This window comes from Bison bison, unplaced genomic scaffold (genome assembly GCF_000754665.1).
Source record: "Bison bison bison isolate TAMUID 2011002044 unplaced genomic scaffold, Bison_UMD1.0 scf7180017864508, whole genome shotgun sequence".
In the NCBI taxonomy this organism is placed as follows: Eukaryota; Metazoa; Chordata; class Mammalia; order Artiodactyla; family Bovidae; genus Bison; species Bison bison.
Genome location: NW_011495064.1, coordinates 5,336,273 through 5,350,307, shown reverse-complemented (window position 1 = coordinate 5,350,307; position 14,035 = coordinate 5,336,273). Strand labels below are relative to the sequence as shown.

The window sequence follows — 14,035 nt, the reverse complement described above, 5'->3', positions numbered from 1 at the left end:
CCCGGGAATCGGCGTCGGACTCTGCGAAGGCAGTTTTTACTCACTTGTTTTTCCTGCTTACTTATCTGTTGCCTTAATACGCAGGCACCTGTCCCCAACTGTCCTGACAAGCGCCCCTCGCCCACTGCACTCCTTGTGAAATGATTCAGCACCTGTGTGGACGGAGAGGGGCATTTCCCTACACGTTTCCCTGCTCTTTACTGCCGAAACTCGTTTGGGAAAGAAAGATGTTAGTGTATCACTCCTTAGTTGACCCCCCGCCCCCGCCTCTGACTTAAAAAAAAAAACTAAACAAACAGATTGCAGGTGTTGAGTCTACTATTTCTGCCTTCCGCATCTTCAGGTCACGTCCAGCGTAGAGATGGTATCATTTAAATGAGAATAACTAGACTAGCACGTACCATAAAAGAGCTTGTAACTGGCTGGTAAGGACTTTATGTAATTCTGATTGTTAATTCTGTCTGTCTGCCTAGCCTGTCCACTATAGTCTGCAAGAATTAGCCTTTTCCTCTTTAGTGTGGAACGTAGGTAACCTTGAGTACCGTCTACCTGCTTTCCAAATTTCCATCTCTGCTTTTGCACATAGGCTTGTCTTAGCCGAGCAGATGCTCCTAGAGTCTTGCCCCCTCGCTGTACTTCCTAGACTCTGGGAAGCTCACCTGTGTGTTACTGGCTCAGTCGTGTCCGACTCTTTGCGACCCCATGGACTGTAGCCCACCAGGCTCCTCTGTCCATGGAATTCTCCAGGCAAGAACACTGGAGTGGGTTGCCATTCCCTTCTCCAGGGAAGCTCACCTAGAGTCCCTCTTTTTCCAGCAATCCTTCCCTGATCTAGAAGGCTCTTCATTCACTCCTTAGGCTGTTTGCCACTTCTCAGATATTATTGATGATTTTCTTTTTATTTGCATCCTGTCTTTAGCTGTAGGTCTTTTGAGGACAGAATCTGTACCAGACTTTCAGAGAACATTACTCCTACTTCATGGTAAACGATTGATACTTAAGATATTTTTTTTTTTAAAGGTGGGAATCTTTATGATTAATTTCTTTGGAATCTCAAGCAGAAAATACTTTTTCAAAGTAATGTATTTGAAAATGTAAGATCACTTCATCTTCTGCATTCCCATCTTCAAAACTCAGATTCTTCATAAACCCAGCCCCACCAACAAAAAGGTAGTCAGTAAGAAGAAGCTAGAAAGATTACATGTAATATATATTTTATAGTCCTGTCTTTGATAGCTGCTGTAGTAGACAAGAACTTCAGAGTTAGATGTAGACTTAAATCCTGGCTCTGCCTGTTATTATCGTGGACAATTTAAGTTACTGATTTCTCTGATTTTTTTTTTTTCTCATTTGTGTAATGAAGACTTCACTTCCTACCTTGGGTATCTGAGGATTAAATGAGTTCTTAAATGTAGGGCATCTAGTGAGTCCCTGGTACATAGTGGTGCTCCCTAAATACATGTTATTCCCTTTGGTGTACTTCATTGCAGTCCACAACCTGTTAATAGTATGAGCTGGGATGTGCTGAGACAAAGTGTGAGAAGAAAGCTGATCAGAAGAGCTACCACTTCTTGTCTCCAAGTAAATGAACGAGCCCTGAACTAAAGAGCAGTAAAGCTCTTTCTGCTTCTCAAGAATGTATGGGTGTGTGTGGCATATGATAAATGATAAGAGTATGTTTGTAAGTGAAGGAAATACCTTTTAACCTTTTTTTCCTCCTATAATAGTACCCACTAAAGCATTAACATGGATATTTTTAAAAACTGATTTTTTTTCAAAATCAAGTCGGGAATGGGAGATGAGGAAGGAGAAATATTTTAGAGTCTTTTTCAGGGACGATTAGCTTGCATGCTGTTCTTTTAGTGTCTGCTACTGCTGCTAAGTCACTTCAGTTGTGTCCGACTCTGTGCGACCCCATAGACAGCAGCCTACCAGGCTTCCCCATCCCTGGGATTCTCCAGGCAAGAACACTGGAGTGGGTTGCCATTTCCTTCTCCAATGCATGGAAGTGAAAAGTGAAAGTGAAGTCGCTCAGTCGTGTCGGACTCTGTGCGACCCCATGGACTGCTGCCTGCCAGGCTCCTCCGTCCATGGGATTTTCCAGGCAAGAGTACTGGAGTGGGGTGCCATGGCCTTCTCCCTTTTAGTGTCTACTGATAATACGTGGATCCTGGTCTTGGTTCAGGCATCTCAGATGGTTGTGACGGTGCCTTCCCCCGTGACCCTGTTTCTCTTGGTCTTGCTGACTGATCCCAAAGTAAAAAGAGTGGTCTTTTTAAAAACATAAATCACACCGTCACTCTTCTTGATCAAAATCCTCCAAAAAGCTTCCTGACACCCTTAGAATTGAATCAGAACTTTTTGCCATTTCTTGAACAAATCACGCTGTTCCTGTCTTAGGGATGTTATCCCTGCTGTTCTTTAAGTTGGCCTACCCCTTCCTCCTGGTGGTGATCTTGCCTTGACAGATGTCTTCCGTTTGTTGCCTAGATGTTATCACATCAGAATTATCCCTTCTCTTACCCGTAAGATGAAGCCAGCCCCTCTCTCTGTCACTTTCAATTCATTGTGTTTGTTTTCTCTTCCTGGCATGTATTACGAGATAAGATAACGCTCTTCATGTATCCGTTTCCCCCATAAAACTTGTTTGTTCCAAGACTACTTCTCCACTGGAGGGCAGAGGTCTTGTCTGACTTGTTTGTGGCTCTGTCCACGGTGCTTAGAAGGGTGCTTGGCACACAGTAGGCTCTTAGTTAAACCTGTTAAGTGAATGAGTGGTATATAGTTGATGTAAACATTAGTTCTGGAGTCAGACAGCCTGGCTCCTACATTTACTGATTGTGTGGCTTTGGGCAAGTGAATATCTTTTGGTGCCTTAGTTTGCCTTCCCTGGGACAGTAATACCTACTTTATAGGATTATGGTAAGAAATAATCAAGTTAATATATATAAAGTGCTTAGAACGGGCTGTTTCACAGTTTTGAAAGCCAATACTTGAAAACATCTTTGAGTATTCACTTAGGATTTTTGTGTTTTTGCATGAGATAAAAATGCAGTTCATCCAGTTTTATCTTTATTTTGCTGAATTTTTCTGGCTACCAAAGTTATATTTATGGAACTCCTTTTTAAAATAAATACATTTTATGGATGTCTAGAACGGATTTAAAAAGTTAACTGCTGAGAATAGTGACGAGTATTTGGTCTTTAGGTGTAAGTCAGCTTTATTCTTAGATCTGTGGAAGATGCTAAGAGTGATTATCTCGACAGTCGTCCACTGGAGTGGCTTTTATATCTTTTCCTTTGAAGTTCAGCTGGAGATGTGATTGTGGTGTTGAAAGGACTTACTGGAGGCTGAAGACAGGAAAATCCTTGAGATCCAGTTGAAGTACAAGTCTTGTAGTTGGGAAAGAGGAGATGTTTCACCATCTTTAGTGTGTTCAATTTCTGCCTTCTTTCATGATGGGTTCCACACCCGAAAAATGTGTTTGGTTCTTAGATAGAGCTTACAGCGTGCTCAGTCGTGTCTGTCTCTTTGCAACCCCATGTACTGTATGGACTTGACAACCTCCAGGCTCCTCTGTCCCTGGAATTCTCCAGGCAAGAATACTGGAGCGGGTAGTCATTCCCTCCAGAGGATCTTCCTGACCCAGGGATTAAACCTGTGTCTCTTGCTTCTCCTGCATTGGCAGGTGGATTCTTTACCATTGAGCCACTTGGGAAGCCTCAGTACTATACTGAAAGTAAAAAACAGAGTGGCTGTGAGTGTATCGGTGGTCCATCCTCAGGACTGGGTGGCCAGTTGGGAAATGTGGAGCCCCAACCTGGCGTCACCAGAGAGTATCCCACTGGTGTCTGTGGCTCCAGGAGAGGCCAGAAGGGCAAGTGTGGCTTCTGTTGAGCGTGTGTCACTTGGGCATCACCATAAAGTCGAAAAATTGTAAATGAAAGCACTCTAAGTTAGGGACCATCTGCACTATACTTAAATGTCTGTGTTTTATAAGTGTGAAGTGTTTTAACAGGGTGACGATATGCAGAATTATTAACTCATTAAAAATGAGTCAAAGCATCATGTGTGTCCCGGTAGGTCAGCTCTGTAGTTAGTTTGAAAAGGCTTAGCATGTCGTAGATGTGAAGCATTAGATTTAGGAAAACATTACTAGCTTTAAAGTTGCTTAAGGCTAAAAATAGATTTTCATGAGGCAGGTAAATACATGTGTTTCTGTTGATTGGGGTGCAAGCCTTTATTATTTTTGTTTTTAGTAAGGAGGGATACATTGGTGTAGCACGTTTTTACGCCATGGTAAGCTTTAAGGATTTTTGACATCACCTTGTGGCATTTTTAAAATTTGAAGAGTATCTAAATTCTAAGTTGCTGACTTGTCAACACTTAAGTAGATTCAGAACGCCAGTGCTAGAATGAACCCTGAAGGTTCTGTAGGCCATGGCCCTGTATTTTCCTAGAGAAAAAATGAGACCCAGAGAATTATTTGATGATCGAGGAGAAATAGAACTAGAATCTAGGGTTTTGTTGGGATTTTTTTGTGTGTGTATTTAAACTCTAAAGCCATTTTTTCTCTGGTACTCTAAATTTCCCCCTTCATCACCCAGAGAAAGACCACACTGTATGTTTAGTATCTTAGGTTCAAGAGGGTAGAGTTGAATGGTATATTCTGCCATATGCGTCTGGGATGGTTTGAGAAACTTTTTAAAGACCAATGTGGTCTTATTCTTAAATTAAAAGATTAGTTGGGGATGGGCATAAAGTTGGTTATGATGTAAATAGTTTTTGCTTGAGCCCAGTATATGAGTAGGCAAAATGTTGCTTATTGTTCTCAGTCATGCCTGATCAGAATCGAGGCTAAAATGAGCTCTTGGGAGGTTTAATCAGAATATAATAGCTGAATTTCACATTTTCTAAACTCCATCATGGAACAACAGACTGGTTCCAAATAGGAAAGGAGTACGTCAAGGTTGTATATTGTCACCCTGCTTATGTAACTTATATGCAGAGTACATCATGAGAAACGCCGGACTGGAAGAAGCACAGCTGGAATCAAGATTGCTGGGAGAAATATCAATAACCTCAGATATGCAGATGACACCACCCTTATGGCAGAAAGTGAAGAGGAACTGAAAAGCCTCTTGATGAAAGTGAAAGTGGGGAGTGAAAAAGTTGGCTTAAAGCTCAGCATTCGGAAAACAAAGATCATGGCATCTGGTCCCGTCACTTCATGGGAAATAGATGGGGAAACAGTGGAAACAGTGTCAGACTTAATTTTTCTGGGCTCCAAAATCACTGCAGATGGTGATTGCAGCCATGAAATTAAAAAACGCTTACTCCTTGGAAGGAAAGTTATGACCAACCTAGATAGCATATTGAAAAGCAGAGACATTACTTTGCCAACAAAGGTCCATCTAGTCAAGGCTATGGTTTTTCCAGTGGTCATGTATGGATGTGAGAGTTGGACTGTGAAGAAAGCTGAGTGCCAAAGAATTGATGCTTTTGAACTGTGGTGTTGGAGAAGACTCCTCAGAGTCCCTTGGACTGCAAGGAGATCCCACCAGTCCATTCTAACGGAGATCAGTCCTGGGTGTTCTTTGGAAGGAATGATGCTAAAGTTGAAACTCCAGAACTTGGGCCACCTCATGCGAAGAGTTGTCTCATTGGAAAAGACTCTGATGCTGGGAGGGATTGGGGGCAGGAGGAGAAGGGGACGACAGAGGGTGAGATGGCTGGATGGCATCATGGACTTGATGGACGTGAGTTTAAGTGAACTCCGGGAGTTGGTGATGGACAGGGAGGCCTGTGTGCTGGGATTCATGGGGTCGTAAAGAGTCGGACACGACTGAATGACTGAACTGAACTGAACTGAAACTCCATCATTTCTACACTTGAGATTTAAAATGCTTTTCATTGAATTTCTCAGTTTTATCTTATAGTAAACTTTATATGACTTACTGGCCATTTATTGATATTTTAAGCCTTTCAGAAATTTAAGCTGAACAATCATGAATTTTAAAAATATTTAAATAATTTCTTCTTTAATATTTTTGAGCATGTAACCAAAAAGTCCCTTTTTGTAATGCTTTAGGCCTTAAAAGGGCCTCCCTGGTGGCTCAAGACGGAAGACTTGGGTTCGATCCCTGGGTTGGGAAGATCCCCTGGAGGAGCCTGGCAACCCACTCCAGTATTCTTGCCTGGAGAATCCCCATGGACAGAGGAGCCTGGTGGGTTACAGTCCAAGGGGTCACAAAGACTCGGATACAACTAAGTGACTAAGCACAGGCCTTAAAAAGTGCTTTCACTTGACTTTTCCTCATTTAGCCTCTGTTAAGTCCTGAGACAAGGGGCAGGGCTGTATGTGCTGTTTTATGTGCACCATGTGGTTTTGGCTCTTAACAGCCCAGCGCTGGGGCAGCCAACCTGACGCCACAGGTTAAGGGCATCAGTCTCCCTTTTTTTCAGATGCCAGCTGCAGGCTTTGGGGCTTGCAGGTCCCCTGTTCTTGTGACCACCTGGCCCTGTATTTGGGAGTTCCATTGCCTCCTCAGATTTAATCATTTGTTAGAATGACTCACAGCACTCAGGAAGGTGCTGTACTTAGAATTAACATTTTATCATAAAGGATACAAGCCGGGATCTGCCAAATGAAGAGAGGCGTGGAGAGAGGTCTGAGAGGGTCCCAGACCCGGTGCTTCCCTGTCCTCAGGACTCATCCTTCTACCCCGTCAGTTTGTGATTACCAGGGAAGCTTACCTGCATCTCAGAGTCCAGAGGTTTTATTGGGGTTTTATTACATTGGCATGATTGATTGAATCATGGACCACAAGGTCGAATTTCCTTTCCAGACCCCTCTTCTTCCAGGAGGTCAGGCTGATGGCATGTGGCTCAGAGCCAAGCCTCTAATCACTTGGTTGGCCTTTCCAGCGTGGCCTCCCCATCTTGAAATAAGGGGCCACCTGGGAGTCACCTGTTTATATAAAAGACGTGGTCCTGGAGGTCCACCGTGGATAACAAAGAGACTGCTGTCAGCTGTGAAATTCCAGGGGTTTAGAGTCTCCCAGGAAGCTGGGACAAAGGCCAGCCAGATTCTTTCTTAAAGAATAGTAGCTAAAGAAGTGCGAACAGATGCGCTGTTGGTACAACTCTGCAGTAGTAACTTGGAGATCTCCAGTAGAGTAGGCTGCATTTGAATATATTTATGTATGTAGAAAGATCCCCTTCTATTGAAAAATAGCATTTTCTCTTATGGAAATAATGACATTTGAAACCTGGGTTCATTTGAGTTAAGTACTTTTTATAAATTGTGTTGTAGGTAGGGTTATAAACTACGTGCCTTTTGGTATTTTAAAAGCACGGTAATTTGGACTCTAAAAAGTTTACTCTTGGTTTCTTTTTGAATTTGTAAATTTAATTTTAGGTTATTCCTATTGTTAGCTGAAAAGAGACCTAAGTCTGTGACATGGGACTCTTGTTACTGAGGGGAGGTGGGGGTGGTAGAGTTGTAAAGTCTTGTAGCCACTTAGTTGGCACTTTGAATTTTAGACCTTGAGTTGAAGTTGCTAGGTTTACATTGTTGAAGGTTAATTTTTTGGCATATTATTTATGCCCAATGGAACATCTTATTTTTGATTGTCCCTTAAAGGTTATTACATCCTCTTGGAGCTCACTGGAGGATTTCTCAGAAATAGAATCTGTTAACACAGGCGTATGCTATGCTATGCTAAGTCACTTCAGTCGTGTCCGACTCTGTGCGACCTCATAGACGGCAGCCCACCAGGCTCCCCTGTCCCTGGGATTCTCCAGGCAAGAACACTGGAGTGGGTTGTCATTTCCTTCTCCGATGCATGAAAGTGAAAAGTGAAAGTGAAGTCGCTCAGTCATGTCCGACCCTTAGCGACCCCATGGACTGGAGCCCACTAGGCTCCTCCATCCCTGGGATTCTCCAGGCAAGAGTACTGGAGTGGGGTGCCATTGCCTTCTCCTAAGACAGTCATAGAACCTAAATAAACTGTCTTGAGGAAGATTTCTAGTGTCTTACGATGAACATAGTAGCTTGGTAAAATGTCCTGTCATCCTAGAAAGTACTGGAGTTGTTTGTGGTTGTTTTTAACATAGGGAATTCTTGTCACAAAGCAAGAGAAAAGAGGCCAGAAAGTAATGCCATGGCTGTTCTAAAACACTCTGTTTTCACTTGCAGCTGCGTTAACATAAGGGTTTGTGAGAGAAGAGGTTTGTGGCTGATGGCGCTGATAGCAGATCTAGACTCAAGTGGGCCTGCCTTATTCTTGAACTGCGGCCACTCAGAAGGGCTTGTTTCTGGTGTGTGGCGCATGTCTGCCGTGTGAGTTCGGAGTTCTAACGCTTTGTGGGTGGCAAACATGAGCTCTTGGTCTAGAGGAGGCTCAGGAGCCGGACCCTTGCCCCTGCGTGCAGTCATTGCCTCCCCCATTGTTGATACTCACAGGTTCACTGGTTCAGAGGGTAAAGAACCTGCCTACCGGTGCAGGAGACTAGGGTTTGATCCGTAGGTTGGGAAGATCCCCTGGGGGAGGGCATGGCAAGCCACTCCAGTATTCTTGCCTGGAGAATCGCATGGACAGAGGAGCCTGGCGGGCTACAGTCCATGGGGTCACAAAGAGCTGGACATGATTGAGCGACTTTTTTCTTTCCTTCACTTTCTCAAAGGCAGGTTCAGACTTCTGATGATTTTGAGGGCCTACTGTTTTATTCCCTTACCTGCCTTGTTCATCTGCCACTGGCTCTGTCCATGTGTCAGCCCCAGAATGTTGCTTTGAAGAGCTTTTTTTTTTTTTTCTTGAAATCGCTCTTTCATTCCCCTCGGCCTATTAAAATCTTATTCGTTGCCCTCAGCTCAGATCCGCCTTTTCGGTGAAGTCTTGGATCTAGTCCCCAACAAGAGAGCTACCTCCTGCTGTCTTCTTGGGGGTCCGTTGCTTTTTGTCGGTGCCGCTAATGTTGGCTCCAGTATTGCAGGTCTGTGCAAATCATTTTTCTCTAAAAGATAATTTTGAATTGTGGTTTACACTTTATTCATCTTGAAAACTGCAAATTACAGTAAATATTCAGTGAACATGGAGTAAACTATTGGCTCAGGCCTGGAATCTGGGGGGTGGGGGGGGGAGGCGAAGGACAGGAAAGATCTTGTTACCCGTAATCTAAGCCAGACCGCCTCTTGCTGAGCTGCGCTTACTCTGTTGTGAAGGTCTTTGTGCCGGTGCACGTCGTCACGGCATTCTTCCTCCTTGGTACTCTGTCTCAGCACCTCGGAGCTTCGCTGCACTTGTCTCCGTCCCGTGACCACTCTAGGTGCACTGTAGGCAAAGCTGGTGCTTTTCAAAGCCTGTACCCCACACCAGCAGCATCACTGTTCCCGGGAGCTTTTTAGAAATTCAGGTGCCCGGCCCCACTCCTGACCTGCCTACAAAGTGAGCAGCTTGCAGTTGGGGCCCAGCATGTGTGTTAACACGCCCTCCAGGAGCTGCTGGTGAAGCCCCACTGGGAGCACAGGCCGCCCTCTCCTCTGGTGGGACGCCCTTTGTTCTCCTGCCTTCTGTGGGGGCCTTGGGAGTCCTTGATTTACTGCAACCTTGAACTTCCTCCAGGTGTCCGTTTGGCTTTCCTGTGAGACTGGAGCTTCTCCTTAGTGAAATCACTCCTCGCTGACTCTCTTTTCTAAAATCATATCATCTCCAGAACATTCTTTTCCTTGGTGTCTTGATCCCTACTTTTGGACATGCTGACTTTGAGAAGCAGGTGGGACCTCCTAGTGGAGATACTTTAATGAGCAGTTGGAGTTCACCAAGTAGAGGGAGGGCATTAGGAAACCAGTTAATGTTGCTACACCCTTGAAAACCAGAGGCGGCGGTTCTTTGTACTTTTATTACCACCGTGTCTTCGTTTGCTTTTCCTTCTATGGAAATCTGTAATTACAGGGAAGAAAATTATTAGTGATTCTTTTAGAACACTTTGTTTTCAAATGACTGATTTTGTTAGATCCGTCATTTGCAGGGGGAAGGAAATATATTTTCATTGTTGTGGCTAACCCAGAGGATAAGAGAGAAATTTGTTATATTGGATGGTTTGAGATAGAAAATTTGCTTTTAGCAAGATCAGCCTCAAACAGGACATTACAAGTATCTGTTACCCATTTTCAGTTTGAATACAGATTTCCCCTGCTGGCTGAGTAGAGTGTTCCTGTGAAACCTTTCTTAAGCTGAAATGGCCAAAAGCAAAGAAACAGTTACTGCAGGACTGTCTTGCCAACGGGTGCAAAATATAAACTGAGATGAAGTGCAGATGCTCACAGACCCAGTGGCTCGGCCCAGCACAGTGGGGGCTTGACGCCGTGACACTGCGCGTGCTTCCTGGAGAAGGCGCCGGGCAGCGCTCACGCTCTTGGTAACGCTCCTGGGTGCACGCTCCCTTGGTAACAGGCTGCTGCGAAGCAAGCCAAATGTGGCTTTTGCTTTCCCATCTTTTTGTAAAAGTGAAAATCCTCTTGGGGTTTCTTTTGGTTAGCAAAAACATGTACTGATGTAGGTTTTTCATAAGAGTAAAGTGGTGCAAAGTAAACTTTTGAAAAAAGGGGGCGAAACCTGTATATCCATAAATTGTAATTCTCTGTCTTATAGCTTGTCTCTCTTTATTTCTGTGTAGTTTATTGAAATAATTGCTTCTGAGTCATAATACCCAAACAATGAAATGTAGGTCCATTCCTTAGGGTGCAGGGTAGCAAGGGACCAGGGTGCGAGGTTGTGGCCAAGACTTAGAGGAGAGTGATGTGGGCGATGACAGAGGATTAACAGCTCTCTGCCCTGTGATGGCGGCAGGGCACAGCTGATGGGCGACTGCTTGTTTTAGGTCATTGAGGGCCCAGGTTCCTTCTGTTTTCTTAGCCATCCCCTGTCTTTGTTCTGTTGGTTGAAGCTCGGTCACCTCAAAGCTGCATTCCAAAAAAGAGTAAACAACTTCTTTTCAGAAAAAATGGCACAGAGTTTTGTATTCATTACTCTGCTCTCATCTCACCGGCCAGAGCTTAGTCACATGGCCACTCCTGATTCAAAGGAGCTGAGGGAATAGAGCCTCCCTTTGCAGCCCTGCTCACCGCTAAGATGGGTTAGGAGAGGTGTTCTTTTACTAAAAGAAAGAATGAATACTGGGAGGCTGTTGTCATTCTGGCACTCCAGAGTTTGGGGGTCCCCAGAACCACCCTCAGGGGCAGTAGCTCACCGGAAGGACTCAGAGCTCTTGGGAGCTGTTGCGGTCGTCGTGGTGGAGACTTACTGCAGTGAACAGATGCAGGTTAAAGCCGTCCAAGGGCATGGGCCACACAGGGGAGTTCCACGTGGAGCTTTGGATGCACCGCTGGAGTCTGAGGTGGGGTGACTTCTGTTAATGACAGTTGACAATACCCAAGAAGTATTGCCAACCAGGGCAGCTCACCTAGTGGCCAGGGTTTTTATTGGAGTTTGGTCAGATAGATGAGGTTGACCTTCTGTCTCTAGCCCCTCAGAAGGTTAGTGACGCGTGGCCTGAAGCCTCCACCGTAAATCTTACTGTTAGATTACCTGAAGTGGCTGTTAACCCTCAGGTAAAAGGAGACATTTATCAGCAGGGCAAGCCAGGGGCAAAGGCCAGACCTCTCACTGAGCAGGGATCATTACTTACTGTTAGAGCCACATCTGTGTGCAGCCTTTGTTTCCTGGACGAATAAACAGAGTAGCATAATACGTGTGCTTTCATCGTAAAAGCCTTTTTCATAAATGGATAGATGCACAGAATCATAATTTTTAAAATCCGTAAGAGACTAGAGTTGGTCAGGCCCCTCTCTCTCCACAGATACAGGAGCTCCTGGCGGCTTGAGGCCAGAGAACCAGCCGCAGGGGCGTTGTTCCTGGGCCTCTGCCTCTCGTGACCGCGGACACACGGTGGGGTCTGGATGTAGGCTGTTCGTGGGGCCCGGTTCCTGCTGCAGTCCTGTCACCTGTCCGCCAGCTGCCGTTTCTGACCCGGACGGTGCCAGAGTCGAAGCATCTCGTGTTGTGGAACCGTGTTAGGCTGGTTCAGTTCAGTGGGAGTGCTGTTTTCAGAAGCTTGTTACGTTAATAGCATTGTTCATTTCTCCATTGGAGATTTGGAGACGTGCATTTGTACAAGATGAGAGTGGTTTTGCACCACAAACCAGCCATACAGCCTTATCAAACATTTTAGCCCTTTTACCTAGAAGGTGCCTATGTGTGAAATAATCAGTATTTGGCCTCCCTATTCCATAGATGTATTGTCGAGATAAATAGGAGATGTACAGACCTCCTTGGGAAAAGTAAGACACTGTGGAAATGCAGTGGTAAGATACACTGGTGTGTTTAAATTTTTAACATTTAAATTTAACAATTTAGCATAACATTTAACATAACATTGTTCAACATAACATTTACATTTCAGTGTTAAAAATTTAAGGAATACTGAAGAAATAAACAGTGTCAACAGGTGTTTTTTTTTTTTAAGAAGGTGGAAATGTGATAATTTTCCCTTCCCTTTTTTACTCCCTGTAGTTTCTGAGTTTTCTGCAGTAAACATACAGTGCTTTTACATAGAAGGAAAAACTGTTTTTGAAAATGGACGCCTAGCACAACTGAATACAAGCAACCTGGCAAAGTGGTGTATAAACACAGACCATGAATTTGGAGGGCAGTAGAGGATGCCTTGAGAAAAGACAGAGCAGGTCCACTTCTTGAAAAGGCAAATGGCTCCACACATAGTTTGTTGTTTAGAGAATGCTCTGTATACTGTAGCCACTTTTAGTGATGGGTTACAGTTTTTTGAAGTCTGTGTGTGTTTGGTGTTGATCAAACTGATATCTTATAGTACAGGAATTGTTTCATTGTACATTAAAATAACTGATAATAGGAAAATCTTTCAGTGTACTGAAGGTGAAGAGACCAGGTTAAAAAAAATTTTTTTAAGAGTTCTGTTAGATTAAGAGTAATATCTGTTCTAAATATCTTGATGTTTTATTTTTGTATATTTTTCAAAGGTATTTTAAATGTATGAAATACATGCTGTGTTAGAATATAAACTGTCAGCTCAATTTAGAATCCCTAAAAGCCAGTATTAGGACTTCCCTGGTGGCTCAGACGGTAAAGCTTCTGCCTACAGTGAGGGAGACCTGGGTTCGATCCCTGGGTCAGGAAGATCCTCTGGAGAAGGAAATGGCAACCCACTCCAGTACTCTTGCCTGGAAAATCCCATGGACTGAGGAGCATAGTAGGCTCCTCAGTCCATGGGGTCGCAAAGAGTCGGACACGACTGAGCGACTTCACTTCACTTCAAAAGCCACTATACAGTGAAGACAAAAGAGTGTTACAAAGACATAAAAATGCCCTGCACATAGTTATTTGATTTTTGTTTTTAATACATTGGTGAGAGTCTCTTCAAAGTCGCAGCCTGACTAACGTGTAGGTGGGTCTAGAGCAAAGTTCTGCTTCCCTGGGTTTTGAATTCCAGGAATCTCCATTGTGCTCTTATAACCTCAGTGATCTGAGAATGATCATAGCCTTAGACAGTGAGGGTCTCTATGGTTGAACAGAAACAAAACCTCAAAACAGCTCTTTGGTGTTGAAGGCTTTCCCATTTAAGGACAAGCGAGAACCCGTTGGAGCTACTAGTTGAATTTCGTAGTGACTATCCCATCTGCTCGTATTGTGAGGACAGTACTCGGTGATGGCGGTGGTGGTGTTCAGGTGCTTAATCGTGCCCAACTCTTTGTGACCCCATGGACTGCAGCACTCCAGGCTTCCCTGTCCTTCACCATCTCCCAGAGCTTGCTCAAACTCATGTCCATTGAGTCGATGATGCCATCCAGCCATCTCATCCTCTGTTGTTCCCTTCTCCTCCTGCCTTCAATCTTTCCCAGCATCAGGGGCTTTTCTAATGAGTGGGGTCTCTGCATCAGGTGGTCAAAGTATTGGAGTTTCAGCTTCAGCATCAGTCCTTCCAATGAACACCCAGGACT

General features: G+C 44.3%; 1 protein-coding gene across 1 annotated transcript in view; it reads left to right on the top strand.

Annotated features, from left to right (window-relative positions):
• Positions 1 to 14,035, top strand: part of REV1 (REV1, polymerase (DNA directed)) — a 95,976-nt gene that overhangs the window by 10,249 nt on the left and 71,692 nt on the right. The gene's annotated exons all lie outside the window — the stretch shown is intronic.